The following is a 15,204-nucleotide window of genomic DNA, read 5'->3' as shown; positions in this document are numbered from 1 at the left end:
ACAACATGTCCAAAGTATGTTAGATGAAGCCTCAGAATCCTTGCCTCCAAGGAGCCACCTGGTTTAACCCTTCCCAGGATATTTGTTTTCCTAGCAGTCCATAGTACTCTCAATACTCTTCTCCAGCACCACAGCTCAAAGGCATCAATTCTCCTTCTATCCTCCCTGGCTGGCGGAGAAGTTGGACAGCTAAAGGGTCCATAAAACTCCCCGCCCATTTCCCAGGTAACACTGAAGACCCCAAAACCTTGTGGAATCTACACATCAGTTCTATAGGACACATCACCTTCACTCGGGAAACATTACCACTAAACTTCAGAGACACTGGTCACAACATAAGAAACTACCAGCAGCTGACGTATTTGGAATCACAGAAGCCAAGGAAGCTTCATATATAAGATATTAGATCAAGGGCTGGTCAATGGAGATAGATGTGAAGGGAGTGGGTAGAAGTGGATGGGCATCCTGGTGGATGGTGGAGCAGGGAAATAAGTGGGTAAAGACACGTGTGCCAAAGGCAGGGACAACACTGATACTAATGGTTAACTCCACAATACGGGATATATCTTTCACTTTTTCTATAAAATGCTAGTATGTCTGATACTTCTCTAAATCTGAACATTCAGATTAAGACAGACTAGAAAGAAGGACTGGCCAACCTCTTCTGAAATAGCAGGCCTCTGAAAACCCTATGTATGTTCTAAAGGTTAGACACAATTTATTGTGATCCATATAGTCAAATGCCTTTGCGTAGTCAATGAAACACAGATAGATATTCCTCTGGTACTCTCCGCTTTGAGCTCTGGTGGCCTAGCAGCAGGAAGTTGTGCTGCAATCCCAAAGCCACACAGTTTGAGAACACCAGGTGCTCTGTGGGAGAAGGATGGGAAATCTCCTCCCATGTGATTAACTGCCTCTGAAAACCGGTTGGAGGGTCCACTACGGGTTAGTTCTGACCCAACAACAACAACTCTCTGCTTTCAGTATAATTTTATGCAAATAACTTTTTAGAATTGTCATTTAGACATTTACAAATCACATGGTTTCCCATTTAACCTTCTGTCTGTTTTATGACATGAATTACAATGTTGTTGTTGTTGATTGCTGTCAGTCAAGCAAAGACTTATACCCTATGAACAAAAGACCTGAAGCCTTTCTGTAAGTATCATCATTTCTCAAAGTTCGTAAGAATTTCCAGATGTAGATTGTTTAGGAAGAGGATGCCACTCCTGTTTCCATGAATTACAACACCTACATTATAATCCCATTCTTCCCTTTCTTCCTCCTGCATCTCCTTTCCATTAATCCTTCCATCCTAACCCTTCCTGCTCCATCCCTGGGCACATGCTGCCCCCCCTTTTTTTTCCAGCATTTCTTTCTTTTTTTTTTTATTTCATCTTTATTCTTTTTTTTTTTTAAATTTAGGTTGTTTATATTTCATTTCAATGAACATCTACAGAGATTTGGGGATTCCATTCATTCATTGTTGCACCCTTCTCCCCGCACAAACCCCTCCCCCCCATTTGCTCCTCTCCTTGAAAAGCAAAAGAAAAACTCCCTCATTGGTACACAATCCCCCCGCACCTCCCCAAACCCCACCCCCTACCCCCAAATATAATCCACTCTGCAACCCTCATTGCATACTCCTACGATAAAAATAATGCCCTAAAATATAATACTTTTAGACTATTCTCTCCCCCATAGACTTCAATGCCGTAAACATATTTCATCCCCTTTTGAACTTACGTCTGGAAGGAGCGGTAGTTCCCCTGCTCCCCTGCGCCCCAGAGTCACCGCTCACCTACTGGCCTGTCTCCTGCGGTGCATTCTGTTCTACATTTGAAGGGTCACTAAGGGCTGTGGTGTTGGAGATGCCATCAGTCACTGTGAGTCCGGTGATGTTTAAGCTTTTTCATTACTTCCACACTTCTCACCTTCTCTGTCCAGGACCTCTTTTGGTGAGGTCCCTTTTAGAATGAGCAGAGGTAGAATCTGGATACCATCTAGTGCTGGCCTCAGAGCTGATGTTCAAGTGGTCTGTTCGTTCCTTTAAATAATAGTTTCACCACATCTTTGTCTTTCCTCCCAATCTTTTTGCTCGAGCCAGAGAGAGATCAGTAGATGGTCACTCACAAGTCAGAGATCCTCTCCAATGTTGTTATTGTTGTTAAGTGCCATCGAGTTGTTAGATGACTCATAGTGATCCTATTAACGAAAGACTTGTATAACTTTCGTCCTTTCTGCAGGTTCATAGGGTTTCCACAGGCAAGCCATTTCAGAAGTGGATGGCACTCCTGCTTCCAAGCTTGTTTGAATTAGGGAGTTCCACCAAACACTGTCCACCATGGGTAACCATTCTCACATTTGACACGTTAGTGTCACAGTATTTAGCATCGCAGCAACCACGAGTTACTTCTGTACAGCAAATGGACAGACCAGGGCTAGACCAGGCCAATTAACCTTGACAGAAGCAATCACTTTTGGATACAAAGGAGCAAATGAAGACACAGGGAAAGCAGAGTTGGGGAAAGTGTGAGACTCTTTGAAGATGGAGATACCAGACAAGGCCAGTAACCCCGAACGCTGTCGGCAGAGAAGCTAAGAACAGGCCCATTCCCTAGAGCCAACAGAGAGAAAGCCTTTGCCCAGAACCAGGGCATGAATGCAGACTCCAGCCTCCTAGGCAGACAATGCCTGGCTGTCCTTAAAGCATCCATGAGGACATCTGTCACAGCAGCACTGGACTGTTATCTAGAAAGGGGATTTGCTTCACTGGATCCATGGGTCCAGCCCCTGCCATTCCCAGATCCCTGGTGGGTGAGGGGGTCGAGGGTCCTCTCATTTCACCATCCCAGGACCACTTGTCTGTCCCCTGGGCCCCCATCCTGGCAACTGCATGCCAATTTCCCCCATCTCTCCCATCCACTGCTCCTAGCCTTCCTTCCTACAGTTTGGGGACCTGCCCATCTTGCCTGGCCTTTTCCTCACCCCGCCCCGGCACCCACCTCCTTCCACGCTCTCCTTGATGAGAACTGATTATAATTATAGTGCTTTTCTGCTTCTTAGCCAGGCTCTCCGCCCGCTCTGGGCCATCATTTTCCTGATTTCACACAAGCTCTTTAAAAAATGTGATGTTGGGGTAGAAAGAGCACAGCGTCACTTTATGAGAAGTGAAGTGACGCTGTGGTTTTGAGAAGAGACCACTGATTTAGTCTAATGGACTTCAGATCTGCTCATCCGCACGTGCCCGCGAGATGTGGTTCTAACAGACTCAGGAAGGGAAAGCTCCTAAAACGTCTCAGGACTTATGAACTCAGATTCTAAGGCTCAGCGCAGGTGCCGTCCAGTGGACCTGGATTCACAGACCCTCATTTACAGCCCCTGCTTGTGGTACCAGCACAGACTCTTTTGTGTGTAATTAAGCCGAATGTTGCAGGCACTGTGTCAATTCAGCTTGTCGAAGCCTCTCTCTCCTTCCCTGGTCTCCCCATTCCCAAGCATAATAGACTTCCGAGGGACTGGCCTTTCCTTATACGACATCTAAATAAAGTTATTTGAAGGTTCACTGTCCTCATTCCTAAGGAATATTCTGGATACACTTCCTCCAAGACAGATTTGTTTGTTCTTCTATCAGACCACAGTATATTCAATACCCTTCACCAATCAGAAGGCATCAATCCTTCAGTCTTACTCATTTTCCAAACTTCATGTGCAACTGAAGTGACTGAAAATACCATGGATTAGTTCAGGCACATCTCAGTCCCCACTGTGACATCCTTGTTTACTGCTTGAACTGACCTGTGCACACCTTCCTGTATTAGGAGAGAAATCCTACCTGCCGTCCCTTGCCTCCTGAATGTCTCTGGAAAGCTAAAAAGACAGTTCTGGAAAGTGTGTCAGCCCCAAGGAAGGAGCTGGAGATGAACATCCCACAGTTGTCGTGACCAGTGTCCCCTCCAGTCACACACAGCGAAATGTCCCAACCTCACAATCAAGAACACACACTTGATCACAAATGAGTGTCAGTGCCAAAACATGATGCACTCCCCCCTCAAGCCTGGATTGTTAGAAGAAAAAGAAAGAATCTTGTCTTCAATGAAAGCCCTGGAAAGAGTAACACACCATTCTTCCAAATTCTCTAGAGAAAACCAAGTTTCAGTCCTTCCCTTCCCTCAAAACCAAACCCTTCGCAACCTTCTCATAGCTCCCCAAATTCCACAAGCTCTGAACATGACATCTGGTCGCCAGCTCGCCCAGGCTGGGAGGATTCTATTTTTAAGACATCACCAGGAATGTTGACACTGTCAGTCTGCATTCCGGTGGGGATTCACTGCCTCTCCCCTCCTTGCTGACCGCAGTGCACAACGGACAATTCTAGGATTTTTTTCATTAGATATTTTTACTGTTCTCTCCACTAGGATGCCATTGTCTTCAAAAGCCATTATCACAAGAGTCCAGAATGAAGGCTGCAGAGTGGAGTGGACTCGGGGCGGGGGGTGGGGTGGGGGCAGGCGATTGTATACCAATGAAGGAATTTTTCTTTTTTCTTTTCAAAGAGAAGAGCGAACTGGAGGGGAGAGGTGGGCAGGGAGAAAAGTGCAACAATGAATGAAAGGAAATTCAAATCTCTGTAAATGTTCATTAAAATTAATAAAATACAATTTTTAAAAAACCAAACAAACCATGCCATTGTCTTTCCCAAGAGGAGTCTGACTCAGTTCCTTCACATACACATCACAAGACAATGAGAAGTCAGGAAGCCCCCTCTGGACCAAAGCCCCCCAAGGTCTTCATGAAGCTCCACTGGGGTGCTGGCGTGTCTGCAATTTCCCTCCACTGACATCCACCTGGCCTGGAATCTCAGAACTGAGGCCCTTCACCAAGGCATTCTGGACTCAGTGCCCGATTTTGGAGCCAGTGGATGTGACGGGAACAAAGAGCTAATGGACAGGAGGTTGGAGGACAATGACCCTCTGAGTCAGGGGTCAGAATGTAGCTTAAGGCCCACAGGAATGTGACCTGCCTTGAGGAGCACAGTCCCTGTCAGAAACTGCTGCCCCAGAGCAACACGATGGCAGGCAATGTCCAGAGAGTGGCCGGCACTGACTCTCCAGCCATTTGACCTCCGGCAAGGCATCCTCCTTCCTGAACACTGGCTTGCTTTCCCCACAACACAACCGGAATCCTAATGGTCTCAGCAGCTCTGCGGAGCCAGAATGCTCTGGAGAAGCAAGACTGGTGAGGCCACTGACTCTCGGCTGCCTCAGTTCTTTTAGTTCTGCTCCAACAGAGATACCACAAGTGGACAGCTCTGGCTAAAAGGAAAAACATTCTCTTACTACTCAGGAAGCTAGATGTCCAAATTCAAGGTTCAGCTCCAGAAGCCCTCCTCTCTCTCAGGTCTGGAGGAAGGTCCTTGTTTCCTGCAGCATCTGAAGCCCCAGCAGGCCTTAGATCTCCACATGTCCTGGCCTCCCCTGGTGTAGAGGAACTTCCTAACACAGGGGCCTGACCCTACTCCTGGAGAGTCCTTGTGTGTGGTGTGGAGGTCTCCCCTCTTGACGCACTCTCCAAGAGATAAAAGGTGCTGCAGGCCACACCCTCGGGAAAGTCCTCTTCTTCTGTCAGGGCTGTGAGGGGGTTATGGGGTATTTGCCTTCTATCTTTAATCCTTTTATAACTACCTGGTTTGTCATATCCTGGGGGATCCAGGCACGGCTTCCACACTGTATTAGTACATGTGTGTACCTGAAGAGTACAAGTCAACCTATGACACTGATTTTGGATACATCCCTAAGAAAGATGAGCCCTAGAGAAGGAGCCCATGTTGGGGAAAGTAGAGGATCAAAACAAAGGAGGAAACTCAATGAGATGGACAGGCAGGACAGACACACACAAGACTCGCACACACCACGGATCAGAGAGACAGTGAGGACCAGGCGACACTTCTCTCTGTGATACCTAAGGTCACCATGCCAACAATTCCATGCCAACCACCAACAACAACAGTGTGTAAGCACCCAGGAATGAGGGGAGTACTAAATGAGATCACAACATGCCAAGACCTCAGCATGGTGCCTGGTATGTGAGAAGAACTGGATGAAAAATAGCTGTTAATATTCTACTTCTTCACCATGGATCGATAAGCCACTTACTCAGCAGAGAGAGGGGAAATGCCCAGAGAATATTTCATTCTGTGGACACAGGTAAATAAATGCCCAAGCTGCACGGGAGAGAAAGCAAAGATGACAAGGTGGCATCCTAACAGCTTGAGGACCAGAGTAGAAAGCAGTGAAGAGTGGCTGGTGATGGCAGAGGGACCTCCCCTGAGGTGGCAGAATGAATTCTGAGCAGAGCTTCCAGGTCCAGCAGAATGCTCAGGGACGCAGAAATGACGTGCAAATGACACAGAGGGTGTGGCTCCAGTTAGGAGCTCTTGAATGGCTTGGTCTCCTGGTGACCCTGTGCATAAGGGGAGGCACCTACACACAGTCCTGTCCCATCTTTACAATGGCTCCTGTGCTCCAGTCCACTGCTGTGGCCACTGGGTGCCTTCCACCTCCAGCACTGATTCCAGCAACAGGCTGAATGTCAAAGGTTCCAAATGTGGGAGAAAGACAGACACTCTCCTCCTGTAAGCATTTACAGCCTCAGAATCCTGAAGGAGGGTCACCATGAGTCAGAATCGAACTGACAACAGTTGGAAGTTGGAATTCTGCTTTGATCTGTAAGGTTTTCACTGGCTAGTAAGATCATCAGGTCTTTTCTTCCTAGTCTATCTTTCTTTGGAAGCTCTACTGAAACCTGTCCACCTTACTGACCTTGCTGGTATTTGAAGTACTAGTGACAAAGCTTCTAGACTCAGACAGCTGCTGAGTTGAGTATGACTTGAGTGCCAGAACTCTTGAAAATTGCTTTTCTAGCCATTGTGTTAGCCTTCATTGGAAGCATGGTCTCCAGTTACCTTAACTGTAGACACATGGTCTATGGTCTTGCCAATCATCAACAGTTGTGGGACCAATATAAAAGAGAGTGCTTTCCACACTGTGGTAGGAAATGTGGTTACACTGTGAGAAATGACAGACAGTGGTGGGAGAGAGGACAAAGAGACTCTGGTACGGCTGTGAAAGAACTGGGGCAAGATGTAACCAGAGGAACCCTGGAGATGAAGCCACAGTTAAAGGTTTTGCTTGCTGGATGGTTGAATGAACAGCTGACTTGTAACTGCTCTGACATAAAGTTTGCTGGGCTGACTGAGGAAATCAGAGGTTAATTAGTGCTGCTGAGCTGAACCCCGACTTTCACTTGTTGACTGAGAAGCTGTCAGAACTAACTGAGGAATTGTGCTTTGTTAACCTGGCTTGGGACTGCTGGACTAAACCTGGATTTGCACTGTATGGCATTCTTTGCCTCATCACCACCCTCTTCCAGTAAACTATTTTCCCAATAACCCCACAACCGTGAATAAAGTCTGCAAGTCAGTTTGAAATGATCATTGGACCTGATGATGATTCACAGAAATAGGTGCAGGAACATCTGAGGTGGCATGTCTGATCATGTAGCTGTTTAGTATTATGGATATTATTGATGGGGACAGTTCCCCTTTATGAAGCAGTAAAAGTCAGACTCTGCCACTCCCACGTTGCATCTGCTCCTTTTGACTCTATGAACAACAAATCTGAACTCTGTCCTATCCTATGTCATCCTCACACTTTCTGACACATTCAAGGCCACTTCTGCAGACACTGTGTCAATCCATGTGGTTGAGAGTTTTCCTCTCTTTTACTGGCCTTTCACCTTTCTAAGCACAATATCTCTCTCCAAGAAATAGCCTTTCCCAACAACATGCCCAAAGCACGTAAGATGAAGTTTTACCATCTTTGCCTCTAAGAAGCACTCTGGCTTGTCCTTCCTCCAGGATAGATCTGTTTGTTCTTTTGGCTGTCCACTGCTTTTCTCCACAACACAGCTCAAAACCATCAATTCTTCTGACATCCTTATTCATTGTCCAGCTCTTAGATGCTTAGCAAGTGTCTGAAAAGACCATAACCTGAATCAGGCTCAACTTTAGTCTTTAAGTCTGACATCACTGGTTCTCAATAATCTGGAGAGGTCACGGACTGGTGACTTTCCCAGTGCAATACGTCTCCTGATCTTCTGACCGCTGGTACCAAGAACATTGATTCTGGATCCAAGTAAGGTGAAAATTTTGACTGTTTCAATCTTTTCTCAAGCTTCACAGCAACACACGTCACCACGGAATTACCCAGTGACAGGTGGGTGGTGGATATTAAGGGCGGCATGTGGTGTCTGGAGGGTAAGGTAGTAGGAATATAGAAGAGCTAGGGGAAAGGGCTGGAGAATATAACTTTCTAAAAAGAACCCTGGTAAAACTCAACCCTGTTAGCCATGTATAGCACACTGGATCCACCACTTTCATTCACGTATAGAGCGGGGTGGACAACTGGTGTATGGTACATAAAGTAACGGCAAAGTGGGGCAGGCATGACCAGAAAACACAAACCACCAGTCAAATCCAGACCAAAGACTAATTATAAGTCAAAGAATAAAGAAAACCACCTAACTTTGGGCACTTGATAGGTGAAGCTATTCCTTGGAAAGGGACATCATGCTTGGAAAGACGGAGCGTCAGTGAAAGGAAGACCCTCAACTCGATGGACTGACACAGTGACCACAGTAATGGGCTCAAAAATGTCAGAGATGATGAGGACGTCACAAAATACTTGACTCAATGGCTCTTAACAACAACAACAACAATTAAAATCTAAAGGATTTATAGTTAATATAACTGGTAGAAATAATTGAGAGAAAATTAAATTATTAACAGCAAATCTCTCATGGCAGCTCTGGTGGCCTAGTGGCAAGAAGCTGCACTGCAATCCCAGAGGGATGCAGTTCGAATCCACCAGATGTTCTGCTGGAGAAGGAGGGGCAATCTCCTCCTGTACCAGTCAGATCCAATATGGTGGCACATACACAGAAATAAAATAAAATAAAAGTTTTTTAAAACCCCCAAAAAACAAAACAGCTAACCCTCTCGTCCCAAACAACAAAAAGTCCCCAAAACATCACATATTAAAGAATAAAATAATCACAAAAATTTGACTGATTAGAAATAACAGTTCTATGAGAAAACTTATAATGACAACTTTTAAATATACAAAAGAACTAAACAAATCCTATTTGAAAATTTTACATAAAAAAAGAAATTACCCTCAAGGCAATAATTTTTGTGAAATGACAAAGGAAGTGGAACAATACTGGAAATAGCTGAACTGCGCAGCACAGGAAATTGATGAAGGCTGTAACCGGCTTAATGGTATTTTACTCAGAAAGCACTTTCTCCAACAAAAATCCATCAATGTGGTTACAATTCCAGAATAGATGTTTCTATTCTCAAACACAGAATCAAGATGTCTTTGGGTTAAAAACAAAACAGAAAAATTCTAGCAAGTCAAATTGGTGGCACAGGACATCCTGTTCCCGTGGGCCCCTCCCTGAGCAGAGCCCTGTGCAGGATGCTGGAGTCTCGGGTAGAAGGAAACCTAGTGCGTCCTCAGTAACCAGGAAGTGCTGTACCGTGAGTCCCAGCAAGCTCGTCTAGAAGATACTGGTTTCAAGGAACAATTTAACAAATAACCAAAGAGAAAATTTCATTCCTACAAATCATGGCTGGTTTCATCCAGGACAAGAAAAATTACTAGATAATGAGAATTAGACTAAGGAAGGAAGGAGAGAGAAAGAGAGGAGGACTTGGGGGGGTCCAAAGAGAATTGGGGAGAAGAAAGAGGAGGAGAGAAAAGGGGAGGCGTTAAAAAGAACAAGGAGAAGGATGGGAGTGGGTCGCGCACACCACACACAGCTGTCATCACGTTATTGCTGCTGTGTATTGTTGAGTCGGAATCAGTCCACAACTGACCCTCCAGAGCGTTTTCAAAGGCAGTAAACCACGCACAGAGCAAGTGGTGGATTTGAACCGTGTACCTTTGGTGCCATCAAGTTGGCTCCAATTTGTTGCTGTTGGGTCCTGTCACACTGATTCCCAGGATTCTGTGACCATCAGACTGAACTCCAGCCCTATCCTATCAAATGCTGTAGGAAGTGAAGAGCAAGCTGGGTGAGAAGAGAGGCACGTTGTAAAACACTGTCATTCACTGAACAGGAGCTCTGTAGCACAGTCTTATGTGTCCAGCTGCTAACGGAAAGGTCTGTGGTTCAAATCCACCAGCTGTGCCCAGGAGAAAAGGCAGTGCCCTCTCAGAAACCCAGTGGAAGGCTGTCATGAATTGTGCCAATCCAGCTGTTGTTGAAAGGTGCCATCGAGCCAATTATGATGTGTAAGAACCTCTGAACAACAGATGGGAACTAAGTGGCACTGAGAAGACATCCTTCTTCAGGTTCTGTGTCAGCCCCTCCTCTCTGTGCAAAGGGCCTTCGGGAAGGCCGCAAAGACAAGAGAGAAGACTGTTTGGAACAGAAAGCAGAGTTATGTGTCCTGGATCCCGCTTCCATCACTGAGAAGAAATACCCCCTCTAACCGCCCCACCCTGTTGCCATCAAGTTGATGTGACTCATACCGAGCTCACAGGTGCTCTTGTGGCACAAGGCTGAGGACCAAAATATGTGAGGAGGCTAACCAAAAAGTCAGCAGTTCAAATCCCCTAGTCTTTCCTTGAAAGGATAATGGGCAATTTCATCCTATAAAGATTTACAGGCGAGGAGACACGATGGAGGGTCATTATGAGTCAGAATTTGCAGACAGTATAAGGCCTTCAAGACATCTCCAGTGGCCTAGAGGCTAAGGAGTGGTACTGCCAATCCAAAGTCAGGCGGTTTGAATCCATCAGCTGCTCAAGAGAGGGATGGACAATCTCCTAGGACCTGTACAACTGATGATCTTTGAAAACCTCTGAAGGGTCAACTACCAGTCTGTTTGACTCGATGACACATAACCATGCAGGCTTTTGAAGCTGCCATCTTTGCAGACGCCAGCGCAGACGCCGACCTACGGCCTCCTGTGTTCCTCTTGGAGTGCCCGGTGGATTCTGTCGACTTGTTGGTTAGAAGCCCAGCACTTAATTGACTTTCATTTCAGGTCTCCTTGAAATGAAATCCACTGATACTGTGATTTATAATATAGCATCTCTGAACCAATCAGCTGCTTGAGAACTGACAGTGGCTGGATGAATGGATAGAGCGGAGTTTAGGAACGCAGCTGCCCCCAGCAGGTCACCATGGGCCCGTCCAGCCTCCTTGGGCCCCACTGCTCTGCTCTGACATCTTTTCTAGTTGCTGCATAAGCATTTCAAGGGGCCTGCGACAGGCTGGGACAGAGATGATTCCTCACCACTTCCTGGGGGGCAGGGAGAAGCTGCTTGGATCCTTGGCAAATCTCTAATAAATCGCTCAGCTGCCTGGCTCCCAGTGGCTACTAGGGGCTTTTTATGTAGAAGAGAGAAACACGGTGGATAATGAGAATTAATAAACCCAATACCAAAGTTTTCCCATATCAGATATTCTTTTTTCCTTCATTAGCTAAACAGAAGGGGGGGAAATGTATGTGATAAGATTTCATGGAAGCAATCCTGTCCTCCCGAGCCTTACAGCACACAGGCAGATTCTGGGAAGAATCAGATCCACAGTGAGAGTTACCTCCTGCTTTCGCGGCCTGAAGGAGCCCGTGGGCACAGTGGTTACAGCCAGGTTGCTATCTACAGACTAGGGATTTGAACTGGCTCAGAAGAGGCACTGTGTGTGTGTGTTAATTACAGCCTGGGAAGGCCTACAGGGCTGTTCACCCCTGTAGGGTGTCTACAAATTGGAATCAACTCAACAGCAGTGGGTTAGTTTTGTCCTTTAAGTTTTGGTTTGTTTTCTTGTGTTGTTTCGTCTTTCCATATACCCAGAGACTGCAGCTTTCAATATGGATTGAAGATCAATATCAAGAAAACAGATTCTCATCGCTGGGCCTATTGGCAGCATAATAATGGAAGGTGAGATTGAGACTGTTGACAGCTTCAGTTTGCTTGGCTCCACAATCAACACTCTTGGCACCGGCTGCCGGGAAATTAAGATGAATTGCATTGGGAAAGTCTGCTGTCATAGACCTCTTCACAGTACTGAAGAGCAACGGTGTCAGTGTGGAGACTAAAGTGCGCCCGATCCGGGCCATAGTTTTTGGAATTACTTGCTAAGCATCAGAAAGCTAGACAATGACAAGGGAGGACAGAAGGAGAATTGATGCCTTTGAGCTGTGGTTCAGGAGAAGAATATTGAATATACCATGGACTGCCAAGAGAATGAACAGATTTGTTCTAGAGAGGGTGAAACCAGGCTCCTCCGTGGAGGCAAGTATTCTGAAGCTTCATCTCACATACTATGGGCATGTTGCAAGGAGGGACCAGTCCTTGGAGAGGGATGTCATGCTTGGGAGGGTGGAGGGACAGCGCAGGAGAGGAAGACCCTCAAAGAGATGGATGGATTCAGCGGTAACTGGGGTTAGGTGTGTCTGAGACAGTGATATTGGCACAGGATAGAGCAGGGTATAGGGCTGTTGTACATAGGGTTACTATGAGTCATAGACCACTCGACGTTACATAACAACAACTAGAGGCATCTGGTGGCCTAGTGGTAAGGAATTGCACTGCCAACCCAAAGGCATGTGGTTTGAATCCACCAGCAACTCTGCGCGAGAAAAATGGACAATCTCCTCCTGTGTGATTAACTGCCTCTGAAAACCTACTGGAGGGTCAACTATGGGTTGGTTCCAATTCAACAGTACACAACAACAAAGGCATCAAAGGGCACTCTGTTGGCCTAGTGATTAAGGAGTTGTACTGCCAATCCAAAGGCAAGCAGTTCAAATCCACCAACAGCTCCCCAAGGGAAAGGGGAGCAGTCTCTCATGTGATTTACAGCCTCACCTGAGCCCATGCCTATTTTGGCCTCACAATAGCTCAAGCACAATGTTGAACAGATGAGGCGAGAGTAAACACGCTTATCTTGTTTCTGATTTTAAAAGGAAAGCATTCAACTGTTCACTATTCAGTAGGATGCTAGCTGAACTGTTAACATGAATGGCTGTTCACTTCATCAGAAACACAGGCATGGGGGGTTCATCCTTTGCCCAGCCTGGTCTCTCCCAGATCCTACAGCTTTGGCTCCCAGGGCAGAGACAGAGCTGGTTTCCAAAAAAAAAAAAAAAGACTTGCTCAGAAAAATATCCACTTTAATTCAAACAAACAAACAAACAAACAAGAACACACATCAGCGAATGACTCCTTTCTCAACCTCCTCTGGATTTGCATGAGGATGTAGACAGAAGCAGGGCACCGTGTAACCTGGTGGAGGACGAGTCCTGTGCACACGTTTGTAGAGGATTTTCTATGGACTGTGTAGTCCCCATGAACCCAGCTCTCCTGGAGGATACCAGCTGACCTACCCGTCGCCCCAGGACACGATCCTTAGAGGACCTCTGGGTTCCAGGCCCTGGCTCCACCACCTTCTTCCAGGGAACTCCTGGGGACATGGTTTCCTCATTTGTAAAATGGGAATGAATACTGGGAATCTTGGTTTTTTTTTGCATCTTACAGATGGTGCATTTTTTCAAAGGGTGAACATTTGTGGCACCCCTGGTGTGACCCATACGGGGTTTCTACAGCAAAAATGGCACCTTTCTGGGGGCACCACCAGCACGCCATGGAAGGCAGTCTCCTCTCCCGCGATTCACAGCCTCCTCATAAGCCTCTGGGGGGTCAGCTGAAGGGGTTCCACCTGGATGGTAATGCTCTGGTCAAACAAATCTCCTGGTGCCATTTCCCCAACACCATGTGCTCACTTCAAGTCTGTGGCGCATTTCGGTCACCCTCGAAACATTTCAGACTTTCCCCATAACGCTACTGCACATTTACCAGATTACACTGCAGTGTGAGCACGACTTTGATGTGCAAACTTGGATGTGACAAAAATGCAGTGACAGTGATGGGTGAGCTTTTAAAAAGTGACGCTAGTGCTGGACCAGGGAAGGAGTTAACTTGTTCTGAATTAGTATCCCCTGTCCTAGAAGCCCTACTGAGCCCTGGGGGCACCGTGACTAAGGACTCTGCTGAAAACAGAAGGGTCATAGGAAGAGAGAGTCTATTTTCCTACTGTGACGCAGTTGGTGGATTCGAACCACCAGAGACACAGTCGCCGGTTGGCAGCAACTCCCTATCGACTATGCCAGCAGACAGAGCTCTGTGGACCTATTTTCAAACTGCTGCTGAGTCAGTCCGACTCAGAGCTGACTGTCCAGTGGGTTTTCAGAGGCTGGAAACCAGACCGCAGGAGATGGCTCAGCTTTCCGCTGAGGGATTCGAACCCTGCACCTTTGGGTGGGCGGCACAGCTCCTTATCTACCAGAGCTCCCAGGTCGCTCGAAGGCAGCACATCAGCGTCACCAGGGATCAGAATGTACTGGGTGGAAGTGTTTTTAGAAAGGCAGTTCTGTATTTGTTAGAGGACAAGCACACAGGCTAAGACGAAGGGGCTGGGAGCTTCCTCTTAGGGAAAGTGAGGGCTGAGCTCCAGCAGACAGAAGGGGCAGGAGGGCAGGCGGCACGGCTGCCGAGCTCTCAGGAGCCTGGCTCTAGAGCAGAGCAGGCACCCGGGCTTCAGAGAACCGTCCAGAAGCAGGGCATCCATGAGGTGCCTCCTTGTGCCCAGCGCAGGTTGCCCCCCTCCACACACACACAGCTGGCCACCTTCTCCCACACCTGGGACACCTTATACCCCACCTTCTCCTGGCGCTCCTGCTGCCCGACTGAGTCCAGGGTAGGCGCCCTGCCCTCTGCAGTGGCCCCTGGCCCTCCTCACCATGTGGGCACCGTGCCCTCTGCGGTAGCCCTTGGCCCTCACCACCGGGCGCCCTGCCCTCTGTGGTAGCCCCTGGTCCTCCTCACCATGTGGGCATCCTGCCCTCTGCAGTGGCCCCCGGCCCTCCTCACCACCGGGCGCCCTGCCCTCTGCGGTAGCCCATGGCCCTCCTCACCATGTGGATGCCCTGTCCTCTGCTCACTGCGTGGACACCCTGCTCTCTGCAGTGGCCCTGGCCCTCCTCACCACGTGGGCGCCCTGCCCCCTAGGGTGGCCCCCCTGCCCTCCTCACCACGTGGGCGCCCTGCCCCCTAGGGTGGCCCCCCTGCC

At 47.6% G+C, this 15,204-nt stretch overlaps 1 protein-coding gene across 1 annotated transcript in view; it reads right to left on the bottom strand.

Annotated features, from left to right (window-relative positions):
- ZDHHC14 (zinc finger, DHHC-type containing 14) overlaps positions 1–15,204 on the bottom strand; it is a 385,293-nt gene that overhangs the window by 147,316 nt on the left and 222,773 nt on the right. The gene's annotated exons all lie outside the window — the stretch shown is intronic.

Source organism: Elephantulus edwardii, unplaced genomic scaffold (genome assembly GCF_000299155.1).
Source record: "Elephantulus edwardii isolate Elephantulus edwardi_28Jun2011 unplaced genomic scaffold, EleEdw1.0 scaffold00024, whole genome shotgun sequence".
NCBI lineage: Eukaryota > Metazoa > Chordata > Mammalia > Macroscelidea > Macroscelididae > Elephantulus > Elephantulus edwardii.
The sequence above is the reverse complement of the archived record's forward strand: the minus strand, read 5'-3'. Positions and strand labels throughout refer to the sequence as shown.